General features: G+C 47.8%; 1 protein-coding gene and 1 long non-coding RNA gene across 2 annotated transcripts in view; both read right to left on the bottom strand.

Annotated features, from left to right (window-relative positions):
• The window catches only part of LOC121468955 (uncharacterized), a 2,238,800-nt gene that overhangs the window by 1,603,337 nt on the left and 613,869 nt on the right, over positions 1 to 21,594 (bottom strand). The gene's annotated exons all lie outside the window — the stretch shown is intronic.
• Positions 18,009 to 20,703, bottom strand: LOC140681346 (uncharacterized). Its single transcript, XR_012052532.1, has 2 exons — positions 20,522 to 20,703; positions 18,009 to 20,095 (listed from the first exon to the last, which is right to left on the bottom strand). It is a non-coding gene; the product is annotated as an uncharacterized lncRNA (long non-coding RNA).

Below are 21,594 nucleotides of genomic sequence, written 5' to 3'. Positions count from 1 at the left end.
AACTGGCAAAGGTTGAAAACACATGTTTTTTAAATAAAAATAGCTGTCAAACATGGAGGACCTCCAGGTAAATATCTGCTCTATTGCATTCCCAGTTTCTCATCTTAGGACTTAGCCAGTCCTTCTCCAAGTCTACTGCTAAAAGGCTTTGGGAAGTAGACACTCCCTTCAGCAGCTCCAGCAAAGCATCCCCAAAGGGGAGGTCCAGTGAGTTTTATCTGGGTCCCAATTTCTGCTTGCACACACCAGGAACAGACTCAGCTTTTGCTGTCAAACATCCACGTGATTTACTGAAGAGGCACCTGGCTGTTTTAGAGTTTTATGTGTTAAAAACGAGACTAGTGCTTCCCTCTTAGAATCCAGGAGTACAGGGTGTGATGGTCGGTTGTGAATTCTCATCAGGATGAACAAAGACAGCAGCCACATGTCAGGAAACTCTTGTGCTTTTGGGAGCAGCTGTCGTAAATCCAGCAAGCTACCTGCTGTGCAGACTCAAAAGCTGCTGGCTAACAAGCCCTTGAATTTGTACAAGAGAGTGTCACAAGTGGTTACCAACAAGCCCTCACTGTTGCTCAGTGCCCTTCAATCATCTCTCAGCTCCTCCCAAGGACCTTCTCACAGCTGCTGACTCACAAGCCACAACACAGAGCCACAAGCTCCCCACAGCCACAGCAACTTCCAAACTGAGGATGGAGTAAAACAGGACAGCCGTGTGTGCCCAGGCAGAGTGAGGGAGGGGAGAAACAGAGGCAGAGCAGGGACTGAGGAAATATCACCATTCTGTAGCTCCTGTGTTGGTGCAGCCACGTGGATAGTGCAGAGCTGGAGTCAGCAATGAGAGTGACAGAGAGACAGAGGGACGAGAGAGAGAGAGGGCCCCATCTGCCCCACCCTGCTGCAGCCTCTTATGTACAGGAGATTTTTCCTGCAGAGCCAGCCCTTTGAGGCCTCCTCCAGGGAATGAGTTGGGGGTGGGGACTGAGCTCAAGTCTTCAGGCAGAGCAGAAATTTGGCTCAGGACAGTGCTGCTCCACCCCTGCAGGATCCTCTCTTCTCATCACAGCCTTCCTGTCACAGCACTTGCAATGTCTGAGGCAAACCATGCTTAGGCCTGGTCCTGCACATTCACATCACACCTTTTATACCACCAGCAAGTCTGCTGAAACTTTAATACAGTGTACAGAATGTTAAAAATGCACAAAATACCTGAACAGGTCTTGCTGGAGCATCTCTCTCAGAAGGCCCTGGAGATGTTGCTTGGCTGCTGCTGGTGGGGTTCTGAGATGGAGCTGCTTTTCTGTAAGGATGGTCCAATATTTCAAGTTACAAGGCCTAAATGTCAACTGCCATAGTCCTTTCCTTGCAGACCTTCAGTGCCAGGACTCCAGGAAAGAGCATGAAGCTGAGTTGAGGGAGCTTTAGGCAGGATATCAGGAAAACATTCATGCCCCAGAGGGTGCTTGAGCACTGCAACAGGCTCCCCAGGCCAGTGGTCACTGCAGCAAGGCTTCAGGAAGTGTTTGGACAGAACTCTTGGGCACCTGGTGTGATTCTTGTGGTGTCCTGTGCAGGGCCAGGATCCTGGCAGGTCCCTGCTGCCTCAGCATATTCTAAGAACCTAGGCTTCATTTCCCAGGGCTTTCTTCTGAAAAGGCTCTTTTCCTTCCCCAAAAGACTGAACTTACCTAGAAAGTATTAACTTCAAATTCGCTCTCTCGGTTTTGCTGTAGCCAGGCCAATCAGTCTGAAGGGCTGGAAACAGATGTTCCTTCAGACTGAAGGAATTATCCTTTGCATTCACGTCAGCAACCTACAGGCAGACATTTCGGAAAACAAATGTTCATTACGCCCATATATGCAAACTACAGAAACCTAAATGGGCTACTTGAGTTGGGATGGCAAAATGTGGCTCTCATTATATCGGGAATGTCTTCAGGGTGAAAAATCCCTGCCACTGCCCTGGGCAAACACAGCAACAAACCTCACAGGTTCAGGGAATCAGTTCCTTAAAGTGACTGTAGGATCAACTGAAAGTGTATCCATGTTGAATTTGAGTCCTTTGACTAGGTTCCAAAATGCTTTTTCCTAGCTAAGAGGAACTAGTCCTATTGGATATATTAATGTTTGCATTATTCAGCAAAAGCCTCTGTGGATGGGGAATATTTAAAAAGGAAGGAAGGATCTACTGCATCTTTCAATGGGTGTGCGTTATGAAAGCCTATGAGAAAGTCATCCTAGTGGAACTTAACTCGAAGGAGTATTGGAAAAGTCTCTAATTTAAACAGGCGTGGAAGTAGAAAAATTATGAACGGCAGAATAGCATGATGGAAGAAGTGCTGGCACAAGCTCCACGATCTCACCTCCTGAAGGATTTTTCCAAGGGAATCCTTGTCCTTTTGCCTGACTCCATCTCTCTGCAGCCGAGCAAGTAACTCTGGCTCCTTGTAATCCCTCAGAGCAAGTAAATGAATCACCCTGTCCCTGTAGGGTCGGCCGTAAACAGCAGCGCAACCGCTCCAGTCAATGTCTGCAAGTCTCACAGACATCATCCTCTTCTTCTCAGGCACAGGACCTGAATTGCTTTGCTGGGCTCCTCTGACCACTGCTTTTGCTCCTAAAGAGAGGGAAAACCAGAAACAAATAGTTCAAATGGGAGGTTTGGAGAAGGCAAGGAAGCTGATTCAAAAGGATGTACCAAGACTTTTGAGCCTCTATTTGTCCGTCATTTACAGATCTCCAAGCATCCAAAGAGTAAAGCATTAAAAAGAAACAGTCATTAAAAGCTGGTAAAGGAGTGATGCTGGATGGGAAGTTTTTAGGAAAAAATATTTTTATGCATTTTACTTTTATATGATTTCCCCAGTTTGTAAGCTCAAGCATTCAGCTATCTCTAGAATGACACTAAGTGCACCCTCAGCAAGTGCATCCTCTAGAATGGATTAGATGCACCCTCAGCAAGTTTGCCAAAACCAGAGGCATGGGATGCCATCTGGAAGGACCAAGAAGTAGGGCCTTTGGAACCTCATCAGATTCAACAAGGCCAAGTGCAAAGGGCTGCATCTTTGGGTTTCGGACATTCCCTGACACCAAGACAGGCTTGGGGATGAAGGTGAGGAGGACTTGGAGGTGCCAGTGGATGGGAGGCTAGATATGACTAAAAAACCATACGGATATCCAGTAAAAAATGAAATGGAAGCATATCTAAAAGTGGTCCATCAGTTTAATACCCTTTGCACTTGGATTGTGTGACTCCTTTTCTCCTTGGGTCCTCACTCTCTGCTCATCTCTTTGGCTTTGCTCATGGCAAGCATTGTATCGAAACCCAAAGGATGGGATTTTTTCACCCTGTCTAACTCTGTTTCCTCACCTTTGGAGCTGGGAATCTTCCGCTGCACCCTGACAGGCGCTGGGATTCCAGATGGAGTCCGAATTTTATCTTTCTCTTGGAGCTGACAGGTGGAGGTGGAAATGGAGCTGACACTTGGAGCCAGGTTCAAAGTTGAGCAGGATGTGGAAGGCAGGTCCAAGGAAGAAGGAGAGTGGCCACCAGCTGCTGACTGGATACCATGGGGCTCTTGGTCAATCCTCTGCTTCTTGGTCATCACAGGATGGATAAAGGCAGAAGCCAGAGGCCGTTTCTGCAAAGATGATGCCAATTAGGTTTGCTTTGAAAAAGCAGCACGACCGACCTGGCAATGGTTGAACGCACACCTTTCTTACATAAAACGGCCTGTCATACAAGGAGGTGCTGCAGCTCAATATGTTCTCTATTTCATTCCTACTTTCTCACCTGAGTATTCAGCAAGTCCTCCTCCAGCTCTGTAGCTAAATGGCTTTGGGAAAAAGACATTCCCTTCAGCACCTCTATCAAAGGCTTCCCCAAAATGAGGAGCTCAGGTTGGTTTTATCTTGCTCCCTATTTCTGCTTAGACACACCAGGAACACACTCTACTCTTGCTGTCACACAGCCACACCATTCACTAAAGCGGCCCCAAGAAGCCGCCGGTGTGGTGCTGATCACAGCGTGTCCAGTGCAGAGATGATAACAACAGAGAGAAGCCCCAGTCTGGCTGCAGGTCTCATTCCTGCTGCTCTCCAGAGGAAACCCTGGATCACAGCCTCTTCCCTACCAAGCACACACTGCTCCCACCATCAGCAGCTCAGAGCAGGACTGCCAGACACAGCTCTGTGCCAGCCTGCTGACAGAAGTGCTGTAGGCACGGAGGTAGGACATAAGAGGATGCTGGGCCCTGCAGCACTTCCTGCTCTGGCTGGGAAAAGAGCTAGGGAAAACCAGGGCTGTTTAAAGAGAATTCTTTAAGGTATAGAAAAGATACCTTTCAAGCAGGGTTTTCCAAGATTCTTTCAAAACTTTTTCCTTGCCCCCTTGTATTGGCCATCTCTTGATTTTAAGCCTGACAAGTCCAAGGTATTCCCTAATGATTCCAAGTCCCCTCCTCACACATGGGATAGCCTGAATCAAAATGGGAGCCTAAATGCTGCTTAGGACAGAAAAACAAGTTTCCTAGAAACGCCTCAGTACTGGAATTTGTCCTTATGCTAGACTTCCCTAAGATTTCTCTTCAAACATGATTTAGGTACTAGAGCTGCCATATCATCAAGAACCCTGCCCAGACACAGCTAGGCACCAAAACCATGTCTACATCTTGTCCTTAGCAGAGTTTCCTATGCACCATGACAAACAAATCACGGGTGCAAGCGTGTTGCAGGCTTTGACATTGTAACCATCTTGAAAAGTACACAGGAATCCCATTAGAAGTACACACTTCAGGTTTCTATGATGTACAGACAACACTAGTGCTTCATACCACAGCTTGGACACCAAGAGCAGGTGGGATAAAACATCATATATGGTAGAGAATGTTTAAAAATTCACAAAATACCTGAGCAGTTCTCGGTGGAGTGTTTCTTTCAGAACGTCCCAGAGACAGTGACTGGCTGGTGCTGGTGGCATTTGGAGATGGAGCTGTTTTTCTGTAAGGATGGTCCAGCATTTCAGGTTACAAGGCAAAAATATCAACAGTCCTTGTTCTTTCCTCACAGCAAAAACAGACCTTCATTTCCCAGAGGGTTTTTTTGAAATGGTTGTTGTCCTGGCTGAACTTACTGAAAAAGGGTCACCTCCAATGTCTTTCTATCTCTTTCACTGTAGCCAGGCCAATCAACCTGAATGTCTTTGAAGAAATGTTCCTTCAGACTGAAAGAATTCTCATTTGCATCCAGGTTGGCTACCTAGGGGCAGACATTTAAAACATCAATATTCATTGCACCTAAAGGCAGACTACAGATGTAAAACTGGTAGTACAGAGCTAAAGCAAAGCTGAAAAGAAAATCATGCACCAGTTTTCCAGGACTTTTGTTTGATGTGAAGAACAAAGCAGCTGTCATGTAAGAGGCAACAATATTAAACAGGTGTGGTCCATTTGGGCTGTAGAAATTTGGATGTAAGTAAATGCCAAACTGCTGCAAGCATGGAGGAAATGGAGGCTATGAAAATCTCTCCCTGCACCAGGGATCCAGGTTTTTTGGTCTTTAACGCAGCTTTGAGAATCAAGGTACACTATGCCAGAACTTCACATTTGAAATACATGGAGAGACCAGGTTTTTCCTTTCTGTTTTCCTTTTTTCAGGAGTAGGACCTGAAGAACATCATCCCCATGAGCAAGTCCATATTTTTCCACTCTCAGGAGGACACCTGCTGCCCGCTTGATTCACCCACCTACATTGCCATGGCAGAACACAGCCTGGACCCGTAACGGGGCATGTTTTCATCATCCCATGAAGCACCACAGGATGTTGGCATTTGTCTCTGCAAACAGAACTGCTTTTCTTTCTCAAGTGTCTGCTCAGAGGAAACTGCAGCTTCCTATGGAACACTTCTAGGAGATAACCTACCTAGAGCTACACTTCAACAGCTTAAAAGGAACAAAGATGCCCAGAATCAGGAATTCACTTTTTAAAAGCAGAACTCAGGCTGTGTTGGAAGAGAAGGAAGGTTGTGAATAGAAGAGCTCAGCAAGTTCTCCCTACTGGTTTATCACGTATAGCAAAAAACACCACCATCTCCCTATGAAGTTAAAAGAAATGTAAATAACAGTTTTCAGGATGTAGTGCTGTTCACACAGCCCTTTCAGAATGCAAACCAGTATCTCCAGGCAGTTCACACTGCAAACAAGAAAATACTCCTTCAAAATCTCCTTAAACATTAACAAGAACAAACAGAAAGGAGACATTTTTTTCATCTCTTACCCTCTAAGGAGCTGAGCTTTGAAGTCTTATCATCACCTGTTTCGTAGCTATAAAGGAAATATTGCTACTTGATATGGTAATGCTTGCATAATTCAGCAACAGCCTACATTGATGGGGAATATTGAAAAAGGAGGAAACAGCCACTGCATCCTTCAGTCCATGTGAATTGTATGAATGGCTGTAATAAAGAAATACCAGTGGCGCTAAAAGGACAACTGGAAAATTATGAGAAATAATAGGTGCCGAGGAAGTCGACAACTCAATTCACACAACAGCAAAGCAACTCTGTGTTCAAAGTTGGGCCACCATCTTTATCATGTAGGATTTGCCTGGAACACCCTTCCCTGGAAGGCAATCCCCACAGTAGAAGCAAATACCATTGAGAGGCCACCAAGTCCCTTCAAATGAAATACTGCCCTATGCAGCCACCAAAATTCTCTCCTCTGAAACTTGTCCCAGGGTATTTTAAGGACCTCAGCTAAGTGTTTCACCCAGTTGAGAGTTTCACCCTGTGAAGTTACTTCATGAAGCAGTTTACCAGTGCAAGGAAAAGAGGGAGGATTAAAATAAGGCATGAGAAGCAACAACATTACAAAGAATTTATCATTGCCAGGTATTCTAGAAGAACAACAACAAGGCCTCCAAAGTTTTGAAGGTTTCTTTCTTTTTGTCACATGGACTTGCAGTTGGGTGGAAACTGAGTAAAGTTGATGGGAAAATGCAAAGGGCATTTCCTAAGCTTCTCATTAGTTTCTAATTGAAACCCTGAAGTAAGACTGCTAAGAGTTAGCATTGCTGGCAGCAGCCCCAGGATCTCACCTCCTGAAGGATCTTTCCAAGGGACTCCTTGTCCTTTTCCACAACTCCCTCTCTCTAAGCAGGTAAGTAACTCTGACTTCTTGTAATTCTTCAGAGCCAGTAAATGAATCACCCTGTCTCTGATGGGTCGTTGAGAAACAGCACTGAAAAGTCTCCGGATGTATTTTGCAGGGTTCTGGGCATCGTTCTCTTCTTCTCAGGCACAAGATCTGGAGAGCTGTGTGGGGCTCTCCTGAGCTCTGGTATTTTCACTTCAGTAAAGAAAAAACAGAAAATGAATTGTCAAACGGGGAGTGGGAGGAATCAAGGTAGTTGATGCAAAACGAAGTACCGAGACTGTGGAAACTCTATTTGTTCAGAATGTATAGATCAGTACAAATCCAGACAGTAAAGCATTAGGAAGAAACAGTCATTAAAAATACCGTGTGAAGGAGTGATACTGGAGGGGAGGTATTTATGGAAAACTCTTTATATGCATGGTGGTTTTTGTATTTCTCCAGTTTGTAAGCTCAAGCACTAAGCTATGTCAAGAATGATATGGACGGGGGGATTAAATGCTCCTTTGGCAAGTTTGACAACATCAGAGGTCTGGGATGCAATCCAGAGGGACATGGAGAACCTTGGCAAGTAGGGCCCTGGGAACCTCATCAGATTCAACAAGGACAAGTGCAAAGAGCTGCATCTTTGGGATTGGGACATGCCCTATCCCAGCTGGGCATGGATGCTGGGATGGGGTGAGGAGCCTGGGATGAAGGTGGGGAGGACTTGGGGGTGCTGGTGGATGAGAGGCTGGGCATGAGCTGGAAACATGTGCTGGCAGCCCAGAAAGGCAACCGTGTCCTGGGCTGCGTCAGGTGAAGCGTGGCCAGCAGGTCAAGGGAGGGGATATGACAGAGCAAGCAGTGTTTGAAACCAGGAACTCGTGCTTAGTGGCTGATGGAGACTTGATGCATATTGGTGAGAAATCCGGGAGCTTTGTCTCTTCCATCCCACACACAGAGACTGACCTTTCTTGACACGCTCCTTCAGTCTTTCAATGTAGGTCAAATTTTTAATGCCTTTCTCCACTTCCTGTTCCTTGGACCATGCCTCTCTATTTGTCTGCAAACCTAATTGCACAAACATCACACACTTCAATTATTTAGAGCACTGTAAACATGCCAGTTGTCGAGTGAAGACACCGCTAATGTTTTGAGAAGTTCAATCCAATGTGGATAGAGAAACTTCCTACAGCATTCAAACAAAACACCTCCTAAAACCATACCCCTGAATGACTTCTAACAAAAATTACCTGAAGCCATAAGCAAGCATTAAGATCAAAATTAGGTAAGAGTTCTTCACCCAGAGGGTGATCAGGCATTGGGACAGGCTCCCCACAAGACTGCTCATGGTACCAAGTCCACTAGAGCTCAGAAAACATTTGGACAAGTTCCACAGGCACCTGGTGGGATTCTTGGGGACAGAGCTGCACTTGCATATCCTTGTGGATCCCTTCCAAGTCTGATTCTGATTCTCTGATTCTGTGACAAAGCCCAGTCCCTAACTGGTACAGCATGGAGCATGTTGCAAAGGCACCCTGTACCCTAGCAGCAACCAGACCTGTCTCACCTGAGCTTCTCTGTGCCAGCCTAAAGCCAAAGCAGCACCAAGTTCCACAATTGTCTCACTACTGCCAGTCCTCACACCCCAGTTACTGAATGCTAAATATTCCCTTAGGGTCTGTGTAGACCACCACCAAGAATCACACAAATCATCATTCACATGTGAAACAGAATGTCCCCAATGAGAAATGTGAAGTTTAGTTTTGTCTCTGCAAAAAGCCACCATGGTGCTAGTTTAAAATGCTCTGCAGTAGGCTAAGGCAGAGCAAGAGCTGCACTTGCAGTGGCAGGGAAGTCCCTGCAGGCAGGTGACTGCAGCCACAGCCAGGTGAGAGCCTGCTTTCCTCAGGGCAGCTGGCTGTACCTGGCTCAGCTCACTGCTGCAGGCAGCACCACTGAGTGCCTGTAAGGGGAATGTGCACCTCGAGTCTGCCTGGAACCAGACTCCTTGGGGAAACAGCATTGAGAACACATTAATAACAAATGACATCACCTAAGCACCTTGTGCTTTGTGGGAAATGATGGAATCCGTGGGGAAGATGACATCAATATCTTCCTTTCGATTGCCTTGAAAAGAACCCAACACTGTGTTGCGGCAACACTCACTTATTAACGACCAAGAGAAAAAATTAAATCAAGCAAAGTTTCCCAAGCTGACCTTATGAAATTCTCTATGCAACTTTCTCAAGGTTGCATAGGTTTTCCCAATTAAATTTAGAGGATAATGACAGTGCCTAGATACTCCAAAAGCAAAATCTTAGCTACCAAGGCAGTGAATTTAGGTGCATGGAGTAGTCCAAGTCCATCCCATCAACCAGTATGCAAACAAGGAAGGTCTAGCAGGTTTTCTCAGGGGAAAACAAACCAGTGGCTAAATGTAGTGGCAAGAGACTGCAAGGTTGACCTGAGGGCATACCACCTCCAGTCGAGATCTCTGAACACAAGAGATCCCCTGTCCCAAGAATATGCTGCAAAAATGAGTTACCAAGTTGAAAATCTTACCGACACTGAGCAAAATGTGAAAAACAATCATACCTCCAGCTGGGTTATACAAGTTGACATTCTGCGCACTTCCATTGTGCGATGCCTTGCTGGCATTTGGCTAAAAGGAAAAAGATATTTTCTGTAAAAACTTCAGCCTGCTCTCCATCACTGCTGATTAACTAGGCCCTTTGTTTTAAACAAGAGCTGTATTTGCAAAGGTTTGCTGTCACATCACTAGAAAGGGCTGCTTTGACACAGTTCTCCCTCTGCAAGCAGCCGGCTACAAAACTGCCCTGAGAGAGCAACCCTCACTTGGCCTCTAACGCAGCCAAGTGTTCAAGTAGCAAGTCATCCTTTCCCAGTTGCTGGAATTTATAGGCACAGGCTGCCCTTGAAATCAAGTACCTGAGTACAACTGAACTGGCCAGTGTCCAGCTAACAATCCAGGTGAGAGTGGTTCACAAAAATAAAAGAATTTTGGACACGACCCGATGCTGGGATTTATTTGGTACTAAGGAAGCACATCTTGGAGTCAGCTCCAAAAAGAATTTCATCTGCATAAGGTGAATTTTGACTCTCAACAGGCATGAAAGCCCTTTCTCTTGTCCTCAGCTCTAGATGCAATTCTTTGAAGCTGTGACATGGAAGCAGTTTATCCTAGGTTAATCAGATATAACAAAATTTGGGTTGCTTGTCTGATCTCATAATTAATACAGAATGCATCACATTCTGCGGGAGGTTAAAAAATCAAGTACATTTTTTAACAAAAACAACTACTGCCATCCACCTGCTTCATTCTGTAGGCAAAATTGTCTGAGATAAAAATCTAAAAAGCTATGATAAATGGACTGAAAGATGTGAATTAATTACCATGAGAAGGGAGACATCAATACCAAAGAGAAGATAGAATATTACTTAATTGAAGAAATTATGTAATTTAGAACCAATGAAGATTAATTGGTTTTTTGGGGTTTTTTTGGGGGGGTTTTTTTGGGGTTTTTTTGTTTGTTTGTTTGTTTGTTTTTTGTTTGGTTGTTTTTTTTTTTTTGCTAAAAATGCTGAAATTTCTTTGTTTGGAAAAGCTTTGAAAACGGTGTGCATGTGGCTGGAGTTTTCCACTATCATCACAGCTGAGCATAAATACTAAATACTAATACTAAAAAATACTGTTAGAGAGTTTCCTTTATCCTGACATGTTCGGTGAGTGCAGTGCAAACATGGAACAATGAGAAAGCCATGCATTTTGACCAAGAGCCATGCCCAGAGCATGAATTTCCTGAGTGTCCCAGCACTGAGAACATCTGACTTTCACTGGAACCTCCTCAGTGCAATCCCTGAGAAACACATCCATCAGAGAACTTCCCACTTCCGCTGGCACCTCTTCCGTGTCATCCCTGTGAGTGGCTTCCCCCCGGGCAGCTGCCCCAAAGGGGCCCTTGGAGCACCAGCGGGGCCCCAGCCCTGCCCAACAGGTCCCGTGGGGTCAGCAGCACCTGACACCAACACCATGGCCAAGCCCCCACCCGCTGGCAGCCCGCAGAGCCCGACACCTGCCCCTCACCTCTTGGTCCTGGGACCTGTGGGTCACCCTGACGGGCACGGCAGGGCTCTTGGGGGCCCTGCGGGACGCAGTGCAGACTGGGGCCCTGTGGAACGCTCTGGATCGTGCCCAGGCCCACAGCTCCGCCATCCTGCTCTGCCTCGGGTGCTCCGGCTCCCACACAGACACTGGTCCTGCTGAAGAGTCTGCAAAATGCAAAATATTTGTCAGGAAAATGTGTTCTTTAAAGTTTGTCCTTGTTGATGGCTTTCAAGGCCCATCAACAAGAAGGGAGGTTATTCCCATGAAACAAGAAGTAGCCAAGGAGTGATGGCCAGGCCTTTGAAAGGCAGGTTACTTCTTGGCTGGATTGCCTTGTTGGGGTGCAGGACTTGACAGGCTTCAGCTACCTCAGACACCGGGGAGGTTAGCAAGGCTTGGGAAGAAGGATGTACCACTGATGGTGGGCACAAAGAATGCAGGTTTAGGGGCACAAGGACATTTGGCAGAAGCCCCAAGGAAAGGTACAAACTGATAAAGCCAATGCAGAAACTGCACTGAATCACCTCCTGTGAGGTAAAAGGTCATTCCAGCAGGGGCAACCATGGCCATGCGCTCCAGAAGCCATTGACATAAAAGAAGGGAGAGACTGAGCATGCAGACTAATGAACATGAGAAGTGAGAGGATCATTACCCAACAGCAGACAGAATACTAATTATGAAGAGAACTAGGGAACTTGCAGTCAATGAACACTAATTCCTTTCTTTGCTAAAACGTAGAAATACTAAGACACTCTACTTCTTGGGGCGCTGGCTTTGTGAATTTGTCCCTGAGCCCCCCATTTCTGCACAGAACTGTAAATAATTACCTCCACTCAGTGTGTGGATCAGCCTCTTGACCAACGTGTGCTAGAACCAGCTAAACTGGAACAACACTCGCTCTCGCTCTGACACCTCCGCTCTCAACGCAGCGGCCGAAGGGTCTGAGCAGTCCTGCTCTGTGCTGGTGACAATGGCCACGTGTCCTTGGAAACGGGGAGTTCCATGTTCCAGGCTGGGCGGGATGTCACTGAGGAGCAGGACGCGACACAGTCGGGGCACAGGGAGTTCACAATGGGCACACGTGGGGAATGCCCTGCCTTATCCCATGACTGACTCAGCTCATTTCCAAGTGCAGAAAGGGGTGCTTTGGCCACCCCAGTTGCTGCAGTAGCTTTGCAAACCAGGGCTAATGAAGTGTTTCTGCACAAAAGTGCTGCATTTGGCTCTCTCTGAGGCAAAGGAGCAGCTTAACACCCCTAACCAGGTCAGCAAGGTGCAGCCCCCCAGCACTGGGCCATCCTGTCATGGGCCAGTCAGTCTGTGAGGCTTCCAGCACATACACAGTCACTCAAATATCATCTCTTTGACAAAACCCCTTGACCTTTCCTCATCCCAGTCTCCTAAAAGGAAGCAAGCCAGCAGCATGCCCAGGCCCCCATGTGCTGTGCAGGAGGAGCTGACATGGAAAGGCCCACGCTGGCCCTGAGCACAATTACAGGCTGATAATTTTGCTGACTGCAGCTGGCCATTGAAGTTACTGACACATGTAGATAAACATTTTATACTCAGTTTATGATGGTTTTATTGTCGTTTTCCCCCTACCCAAGATTATTCCTGATTTAAGACAGCTGGCACCAAAAATAAGTGTTGTCCCGTCATTACAGGGAGAGAGAATAAGAGCATGTAGTTGAGAATGTGTTGAATATTACCATCCAGAGCACATTTTCAATGACATCCTCTATTTGTTTTCAAGACTATGTCTATATCTACCCAGGTCTGATCTCCTGGCTGCCCCACTCACAAGGACAGTGCAGTTTGGGGAAAGAAAGGGAGGAAGCAATTTGTCAAACACCAGAGCCCACATCTGTGTCCCTTTTTGGGAATGACTGGATGGTGTTGATGATGGATCCCCAGTTATGAACTATTGCAAAAGCCTGTGTACGAATCATGAAAGGAATCCATGGAGGTGCTACACTGGACTCCAGAATGTCCAGCAGCCTTTCTATATATTTTAAAGGTTATTGATGACAACCCCCTGCTCTGGAGTTACCAGATTTGACTGACCCCTTTGCACTGTTCATACATGAGTGCCCTTGCCTTGCACAGTAACTCCATTTTTAGCTCAAAGAATGGGAATGAAGGAAGTAACCCTGCGGTATTTTGAGCCTATTTCTCAAAAAACAACTAACCAGTGTACTACAGGGATGGCCAATACACCTCAGAGCAGGAGCCACCATGGTCCTGATTGATGGAATATACTTGAAAATAAATGGTGAAAAAAGTGACAGCTGATGTGCTACACATGGTTATGTCTTGTGTAGAACAAAAAAAATGCCACTGGTTATCCCTGAGCAGAATCTGAAAGTAACAGGTGGTACTCCTGGAGCAAAAGACCTTGAGACCCAGGCCCCTCAAAAACTTTTTTTGTCCTTGCTGCACGTGTGCTTAGAGTGACATGTGGGTCACCTTCCTGCCAGTTCAGAATGTGCAGAACTGTACCTAAGTGCTACTTCTGTTCAAAGTTTTCTGGAGGCAAAAAGGGAGCTGGGACAGGGGCAGAACGGGGAATGTCCATAAGTAATAGGTTGTCCTGAAGTCCCTTTTGCCAGGCAGATGCCATGGGGGGCTCTCACCCAGAGGAAGAGCCAGGACCCACAGGGCAGATCCGGCCAGGACAGGGGTAATTTTTGCAGCAGCCAGGAGGAGCACAGCCAGGACCTTGGGGTAACTGGCTATCACCTGCCACGTGGCAGGGGGAAATGGAAAGGGTTTGTTCTTCCTCCACTGGTGTGCCGTAAATCGTGGGGTGTTGCTATCGCGCTGGCGCGGTAGTGTGGAGAAAGGGTTTTAGAAAGGCCTTGGGAATGGGAAACTGAGGAAAAGATACATTTATGTATGCCCCATTGTTTCAGGAAAGTTTTGCTTCAGCATTTTGCTGTAAACCCCTTTTTCCCCACCCCTGAGCAGTTCCCATTGGACCTGACCCCTGGGGTGGTTCTGATGAGCCCATGCTGGACACTGTCTCTATTGGTTAGACCTTATCTCTTAATTTTGCTGTATAAAACTGTATCTGGGCAGTAGCCCAGGGTCTTTTGTCCCTGCAACCATTCAGGCAATACAATCTCTCTGGACTGCACACAACTGACCTCTCTTCATCTCTTTATCCCGAATCCTTGCAGCGACCGAGGCGCACCGCCGCTTGGCCCGTGCAAACCCAGCTGCTGCCTGGTGAGCCCAGTGCAGCGGGACAGTGGCAAACCCCGGTCCCCTGAGGGGACAGCGAGCCGGAGGGGTCCCAGGGGGGGCCGGGGAGGGATTGGGGACAGCCGCAAGTGACCCCCGGAAGCCGCAGTGGGGTGTGCCAAGTTCTGTATGGTGAACAATCACGTGTGATTCGTTCACCTCTTGTACACTCTCCTTTTAGTGTTGTTATTACCGTTTGTGGGATTTTTTCACTGCTGTTTCTAGTAAATTGTTCTTACCTCAACCTATGATCTTTACCTACTTGTGCTCTTCTCTCCTCCTGCCACAGGAAAAGTGGTGGGGAAGTCAGTGAGTGACACCTGGTCTGAGCTGTATCAGTGTGAGCACAAAACTGGGGAATACCATTCCTACACTGCAACAATGTAGAAAAATCAATTTCCTAAGTTACTTTCCTTGTTTAGTCCTACAGGAAAATTAGCCTGCTGAAAAGCAACTGCTGTCATTGAACTGAAAGCCTGCTAGGTAATGCCCGTTTTAAAGTACAGATTTAATAAAGTTACACAGAAAGCAAAAATTAAATATTGATAAATAGTCTTTATAATAACATTAAAAAAAATGTAAAATCGATGATGGGAGAAATTCCTGTGATCTTTTTCCAGTCTCACAGTGACAAAGAATTCTATAAAGCAAATTACAACTGAATATTTTCAGACTCTAAAAATAAGTTAAGCAAAATAGTAGAAAGGGTTACACTGGAGTTGCATTTCCAAAGCAGATGGTTTACTTTAATGGTTAAGGCTAAAGAATGGGAAATGAGAGAATCTGTGTGTTGAAAAAAAACCACCCATAATGGAACTGTGCAAATGCATTCTGTTCCTCCCTGAAATGGAAAGTCTCATATTCAAAATATCATTGAAAGCTGAGGCCATGATTTCAAGAGATTGAATGGCAATCAGCTGTGTCATAAGTCATTAAAGAGAGCAGTACTGATCTGACTTCACAGGTGTCTGAATGAATGACAGAACAGAAAATCAATACATTCCTAATCATGTTTTCTTGGATAAGTCAGATTTTCCAGAGGATTCAGAAAACAGGTTTGGGCTTGGTTTTTCCTCCCTCTAAAAAATGGCCAAAAGAGTTCATGCTTTCGCTTAGTTCTGAAGGGTCACTTGGCTATGATCAAGGGAAAAGATAGTAGATTCCAAAAAGATGTCCTTGATTTTCAGACTTTTCACAGACAAAATACCATGAAAGAAAAACTTAAAATCAACTGAATTCAGACACCACTTTGCTCTCCATTAAACCACAAACCCACACTCTAACCTAACCCTAAGCCTAAACCCACACCCTAACCTAACCCTAAACCCACACTCTACCCTAACCCTTACCCTTCTCATTAATACCAACACAGAAACACCAACAGCCTTGGTTGGCAGAAAAAGGGAAACTGATTTCTCAACAACTCAGACAAGCCCTGGGCATGGCAGGGGCAGGGCAGAGCTGGCAATGGCAGGGCAGGGCCCGGGGGGCAGCGAGATGGGAGTGTGCAGCCTGCAGGGACACAGCAGCAGCTGTGGGACAGTGCAGGACAAGCTGTGCTGGACATGGCCAAGGGCCCTGGCAAGGCTGGCAGTGGCCAGGAGAAGCCAGGCCTTGGTGCCCTGGGACACAGCAGCGTCTTGCCACCAAGGGCTGTGAGGAGGAGACGCCTTGTCCTGAGGCACTGGGGCCTCCTGGCACAGCCCCAGCCAGGCTGGGCACTGCCATCCCTTGTCCTGCCCTCAGCATCCCTCCCTATGCCAGTGCTCCCGGCAGAGCCCTGAGCAGGCGGGGAGGGACAGGATCTGCCTTCCCTGGGGCTGGGGCTCAGGCCTTGGCCTTTCTGCTGCCTCCAGCCAGCCCAGGCTCTGCTCAGCAGCTGAGCTGCCTACACAGAGCCTCTGCCTCCCTGCACTCCTGGCCTCAGGGAGCTGCTGGGAAGAGGCCCTGGGGAGCCTTGGTCAGGAATGGCCCTGGGCCCTCCTTCATGCTCCCAGGGACGGCAGGTTCTTCAAAGGACTTGGGCTTTTGCTTGGGGTTCTGAGAGGTTTGTGCAATCATGGCCTGCAATTATCTGCTGGAATTAGTCCCTGGAGATTCTTTGTCAGGAGGTTTCCTACAATACTGATGGAAAACTATTTGCAAGAGCTTCCAATAAATCCACGTTCCCCTTTGAAGAGTATATTTTATGACTGTTCTATTTAGAGCAGAGGTGACTGCAGCATTCAGCCACTGATATTGGCCCAGGGACTCTCCTGAGGATGTCTGGCCTAGTACGAGAAGCTGTGCCTGGAGGTCTGAGGCAGTGTGGACAACCTTGCCCCACATAGCCCAAGCCCGTCCTGTCTCTGCTCAGTCACCTGGGACCTGCTGTGCTTGGAGAACTGGCTGCGCTCAGGCAAAGAGGGGTTTTCCTCTTTTATTTTTTGAAGCAATCTAAAACTCCTAAGCTTCCCCATTTAAAACAGACACACTCCTCAAGTGTGTGCCAAGCCCTAGGTACCTCCAAGGAGGTTCCCCTTCCCCAAGGCAGAGCCCTGCAAGGAATGATGTAGACACACAGGAAGTTCTGCAATGAACACAAATCCAGAGTTGGCTCAGGGCAGAATGAGAGCCACTCCTGAAGGACAGACCAGCTTTGCACTCCTTGCAGCTCAAAGCTCCCAGTGGGTCGTTGGGAGGTGTGTGAGTGACTCAAGAGGGAGGGAAGGGAAATGCAGAGAGCCCTGGAAGTGCTTCTGTGCAGACAGGCTGTGGGGAAGGGCACCGCACACCTGCCCTGGGCCGGCTGTGAGGGTGGATCATCATCCCAACCTGCACTGGGCATTGCAAGGGACTGCTGCCATGGACACCGCACTGACCCCAGTGCGCCAGCCCATTGCTCAGGGCTGGTGTCACTGCCCAGAGCCAGAGGGGAGCCCTTGCTGTGGGTCTGTGCCGTGGCCGCCTGCCCTGTGCCGCGCGGGCCGGTCAGGCGCCGCGGAACCTGCAGCAAACAGCAGGGCCAGGGCCAAGGCCAGGTCAGGCAGACAGAAAGGGGCAGTGCTGGGCACTGTTTGCATGGCAGCCCTCACTGGGACACCACACCTGGGTCACCTGGCCTGGCAGGTGCCATGGAAACCCCTGGCAGGGACTGATGGCACAGACCCTGGCACTGAGACGCTGCTGCTGGGCCGGGTGCTGAGCACAGGGCTGGGTACACAGAGATGCTTTTGTTCTTGCTGAGCTCCCACTGAGCCAAAGCCTGGCCTGCCCCTCCTCTGGCCACGCTGGAGAGGGGCTGGGGCTGCGGGGGAGCTTGGGAGGGGACACAGCCAGGACAGGTGACCCCAACTGACCCTGGGGATACCCCAGACCATAGGGCATCATGCTCAGGGTATAAAGTGGGGGGAACAAGGAGGAAGGGGGGACATTTGGAGTGATGGGTTTTGTCTTTCCAGGTAACACTTAGGCTGGAGGGGGCCCTGTTTCACCAGTGGGCAGGGTCAGCACCAAAGACAGACACCAACTGAAGGAATTGTGTCATTTATATCATGCACAGCTGCAAAGAATTACAAAAGGATAAGCTCAGCAAAGCACATCATCATTAGCAAAGCATTACAAAAGAAGCTCAGCAATGCATCCAGTCATTGCTACCAGAGATTGCCTGGAGTGATTAAGGAAAGATCCATCACCAGTTAGCCTCAGGCTTTACCATCATCCACAGCCACACATCAGCTGGGGGAAGCCAAGGACTGGAGAGTCACTGGGAATTCCTGCAGGTGCCTCCACCTCTGCAGGCAATGAGGCTCCAAAGCTGTGAGAGGACCCAGCTTTTACACTGTTAAACAAACAAGCTGGCATCACTGCCACTTCGAGAACATCTGCTTTCATTCTCCTGATTGCTTTCTCCCAAAGCCTGGCCAGGGCTGAAGGAGGAACCAAGGGAGTTGACTTTGATCCTTCACCCCCAAACAAGGCCAGATGGGGCCTTGTCTGTTTCTAAATACAGAAAGATAAATCCATGTTTTATCAAGGAACACATGCATTGATCGTTCTGTTAATCATGCTTCCTTAATGAGTGGATACAAATACAACATTTGCTTGGAAGGTTCATCTAGTGGTGAGCTTTGCCTCAGGGCCTGTTCAGGCCTTGATCACAACCTGTTCAGGCCTTGGTACTTTGATCGGTCCTGAGACCTACAATCAACTACAACCTTTGTAATAATTCTTTCAGTAACACAGCTTAGATTTAGGTATTAGGCATAAAGGCATCTCCTCTTGTTCTACAATTAAGTGCAGTTTAACTTCATTACTCAGAGCTATTCACGTTCCTTTTAAAACATGCCTAAATAGTTGCTATTCTCTGTTGTTTATCAAAAGCCTCTCTTTTCTTGAGACTGTCTCTTTTAAGAAAGGTCTCAATACTCCACTTCCCAGCACAAAGTGTCACAGCAACTCACCAAGTGCACACACTGCAATGATGACAGGCCCTGCCACCAATGCATTTCACAGCAGCCTCTAATTTGGCAGCCACGAAGCCAATCCCACCAAGAAGAATTTTCTTCTTTCTGCCACTCTTCTACTGCTCTTTCTGTCAAGGTGATTCCTGCCTGTTGGCCTTCAAACCCATCACTGCTAGCAGTGCAACATCCCCGTCCCCTGATAGCCCAGGTTCCTCCTTGGCCAGCAAGCAGATAATCCAAGGCCATGCGGTTCTCTGGAGTCCCCATTTGTGTTTGTTGGAGCTCATAGGATGTGCTAATGGGCATTTCAACAGTATAATTTACTACCTCTTCTAATAATCCATTCAGCTCATTCATGTCAACTCCACGGGATGGGGCAGCGCACATGGGGCACAGGGTGAACCAGAATCCTTTGCTTTCGGAAACCCAAGGCACTCTTTGGGTGGAAAATGTTCTCTGGGCCCTAAGTCTTCAGTGTGGTCATTGCTGAAGGACCCTAAATGGGGGCCCTGCAGCTGGGAGCGGTGTGACACTGACACTGACCAGCTGCAGCACCCCAAGTTCTACTGACATTGGGGGTGATGGTAAAGCACAGAAATCTTCTGACACTGTAGCCTCTATGACTGTAACAGGGTTTGGTTTCTCCTGAGGGGAAATCTGAGTGAATCCTGTCACACTGATCGTTGTATTCCCGTGTCCCACAGCACAGGTTTCTCTAACTGTCCCTTCATTGACTCCGTTACGAGGCAGAGCCCATTGACAGAGTTCTGGCCACCCCACAGGGTGGGCCCTCCAAGGGAACCCCATTCCTCCCAACTTCAGCTGAGACCATACCCAGCAATTAGTGACACTGTGTGCTTTGGCTACCTTGGTCTTTAAATTTCCAAAACATTTTGATGACTGATGCCTTGGTGAAACTCTGGAGGTGTTTTGGCAAACGTCAGTAGTACTTTAGTGACACCGTTCTTCATTCTTTTTGCTCAATGTCATTCAGGTTAGGAACAATAATTCTGTTGTCCATGGAGCTGGCAACTTTTTAATTCCAGAACAATGCCCCCAAGGTCCTTTAGTGTTCAGCTTTACCATGTTGTCTGTGGGTAACAAGGCTTGGTGGGGCCCTTTCCCTTTTGGCTGGAAGAGGGCCAGGACCTCTGCTTAAAGAAAAAAAAAGGAAAAAGAAAAAAAATACAATTAGATGAATTGTAAAAGATACAAATAAAATCCAAGTGTTAGAGAAACAACTTCTGTAACTTTGCATTAAGAGGTAAATGATATTTTTAAAAAGATAACTCAGTTATTTACATTGTAAATGTGCTGATGGCATGGATCCATCTTACTGACCCAAACAGCCTTTTTTACAGTTTTTGGGGTTTGTTTCCAACATTCTTTTTTTTAAATTGTGGTCGAAGCAATAGGAAATTGATTGGGGCCCTTCCAGCTCCAGACAGGACTGGGAATATAAACTCTGTCAAACCCCAAATCCTTTAGAAGATGACCTTCCTTCTCACTCTGTGAATGAGCTGCACATTCCCTCTGAAATTGTCAGGGGTTTCTTACGGATGAAAAATCCCACTTACGGCTTTTTGCTCTGCTTTGGAAGTGGGAAGGGCAATTCTCCATCCATAGCTCCAGACTGCACTGCCTCAGGAACACGGCTCACTTGCCAGCTTTGGCCCACTCATGGCACTTCTAGAGGAGGAAAAAGATGCAACTGCACACTTCCAGCCAAAAAGAAATGAAGAATGAATAGTGGAGATCCAGGCGTTCCTGCGGAGATTCAGGGGTTCAGCTGGGACTATGGAGAGTTTGGGTCCTTGCCAATTGGATGTGTGTCCCCAGCTGCAATCTCCTGGCCTGCAGGGGAGTCTCACTCACCTGCCAAAGCAGAAAGCTCAGGCACTGTGCTCCAACGGGCTCGTCTGATGCAAAGCTGTCAGAGCAATGTGAGGGCAGAGCCAGCCCAGCTGTGCCCGGGGCAGGGCCCAGCAGAGCCCTGGCAGAGCCCAGAGCAGCCTCAGCACCCGCAGAGCCCGGCTGCAAGGAGAGAAACCAGAAAGCGCCCGTCAGCTGAAGGCTGCTGTCCCCTTTTCCCAGCTGCCCACAGAGCCCAGGCCATGCTGGCTGTGCCCAGAGCTGTGCCCAGAGCTGCCCATCACTGCTGCCTTTGGGAGCAGAGCAGGAGGGCAGGACATTCCCAGCCTGCAGCCAGCCACGGCACATCCAGCCCCTCAGCAGCTGCCCAGAGCAGGAGCCTCCTTGTGCTTGTTGCCATCTCCCCAAAAGCTCTGATCCCACCATGCCAAGCAGACGGGGACTCACCTCACGCCATCCTCCGCTGGGAGAAAAGCTGGTCCCAAACGATGTCCTCAGCCTTCTCCAAGGGCACGGCCCATCCACGCTGCAGCTGCTCCCAAGCACTTCCCAATCCCAACTGGACCTTACATAGAACGCTTCCTCTAGAAAAACAAACAACAAACTGTTGAAAAGAGATTAGAGACAAGGGGAAACAAGAAAAAAACTCTTATCTCTGTCAGAGGTCTGAGGAAGGCCCAACCCCTACATGCTAGGGAAAATCCCACCCATGGGGGAGAGAAGGCCACACTTTCTCTCTTCCCTCCTGCACTGCCCCCCAAAATAACGGTGTTCCCAA

The sequence above is a fragment of the Taeniopygia guttata genome, chromosome 34 (genome assembly GCF_048771995.1).
Source record: "Taeniopygia guttata chromosome 34, bTaeGut7.mat, whole genome shotgun sequence".
NCBI classification, from domain to species: domain Eukaryota; kingdom Metazoa; phylum Chordata; class Aves; order Passeriformes; family Estrildidae; genus Taeniopygia; species Taeniopygia guttata.
This window is presented reverse-complemented; position numbering and strand designations above follow the sequence as displayed.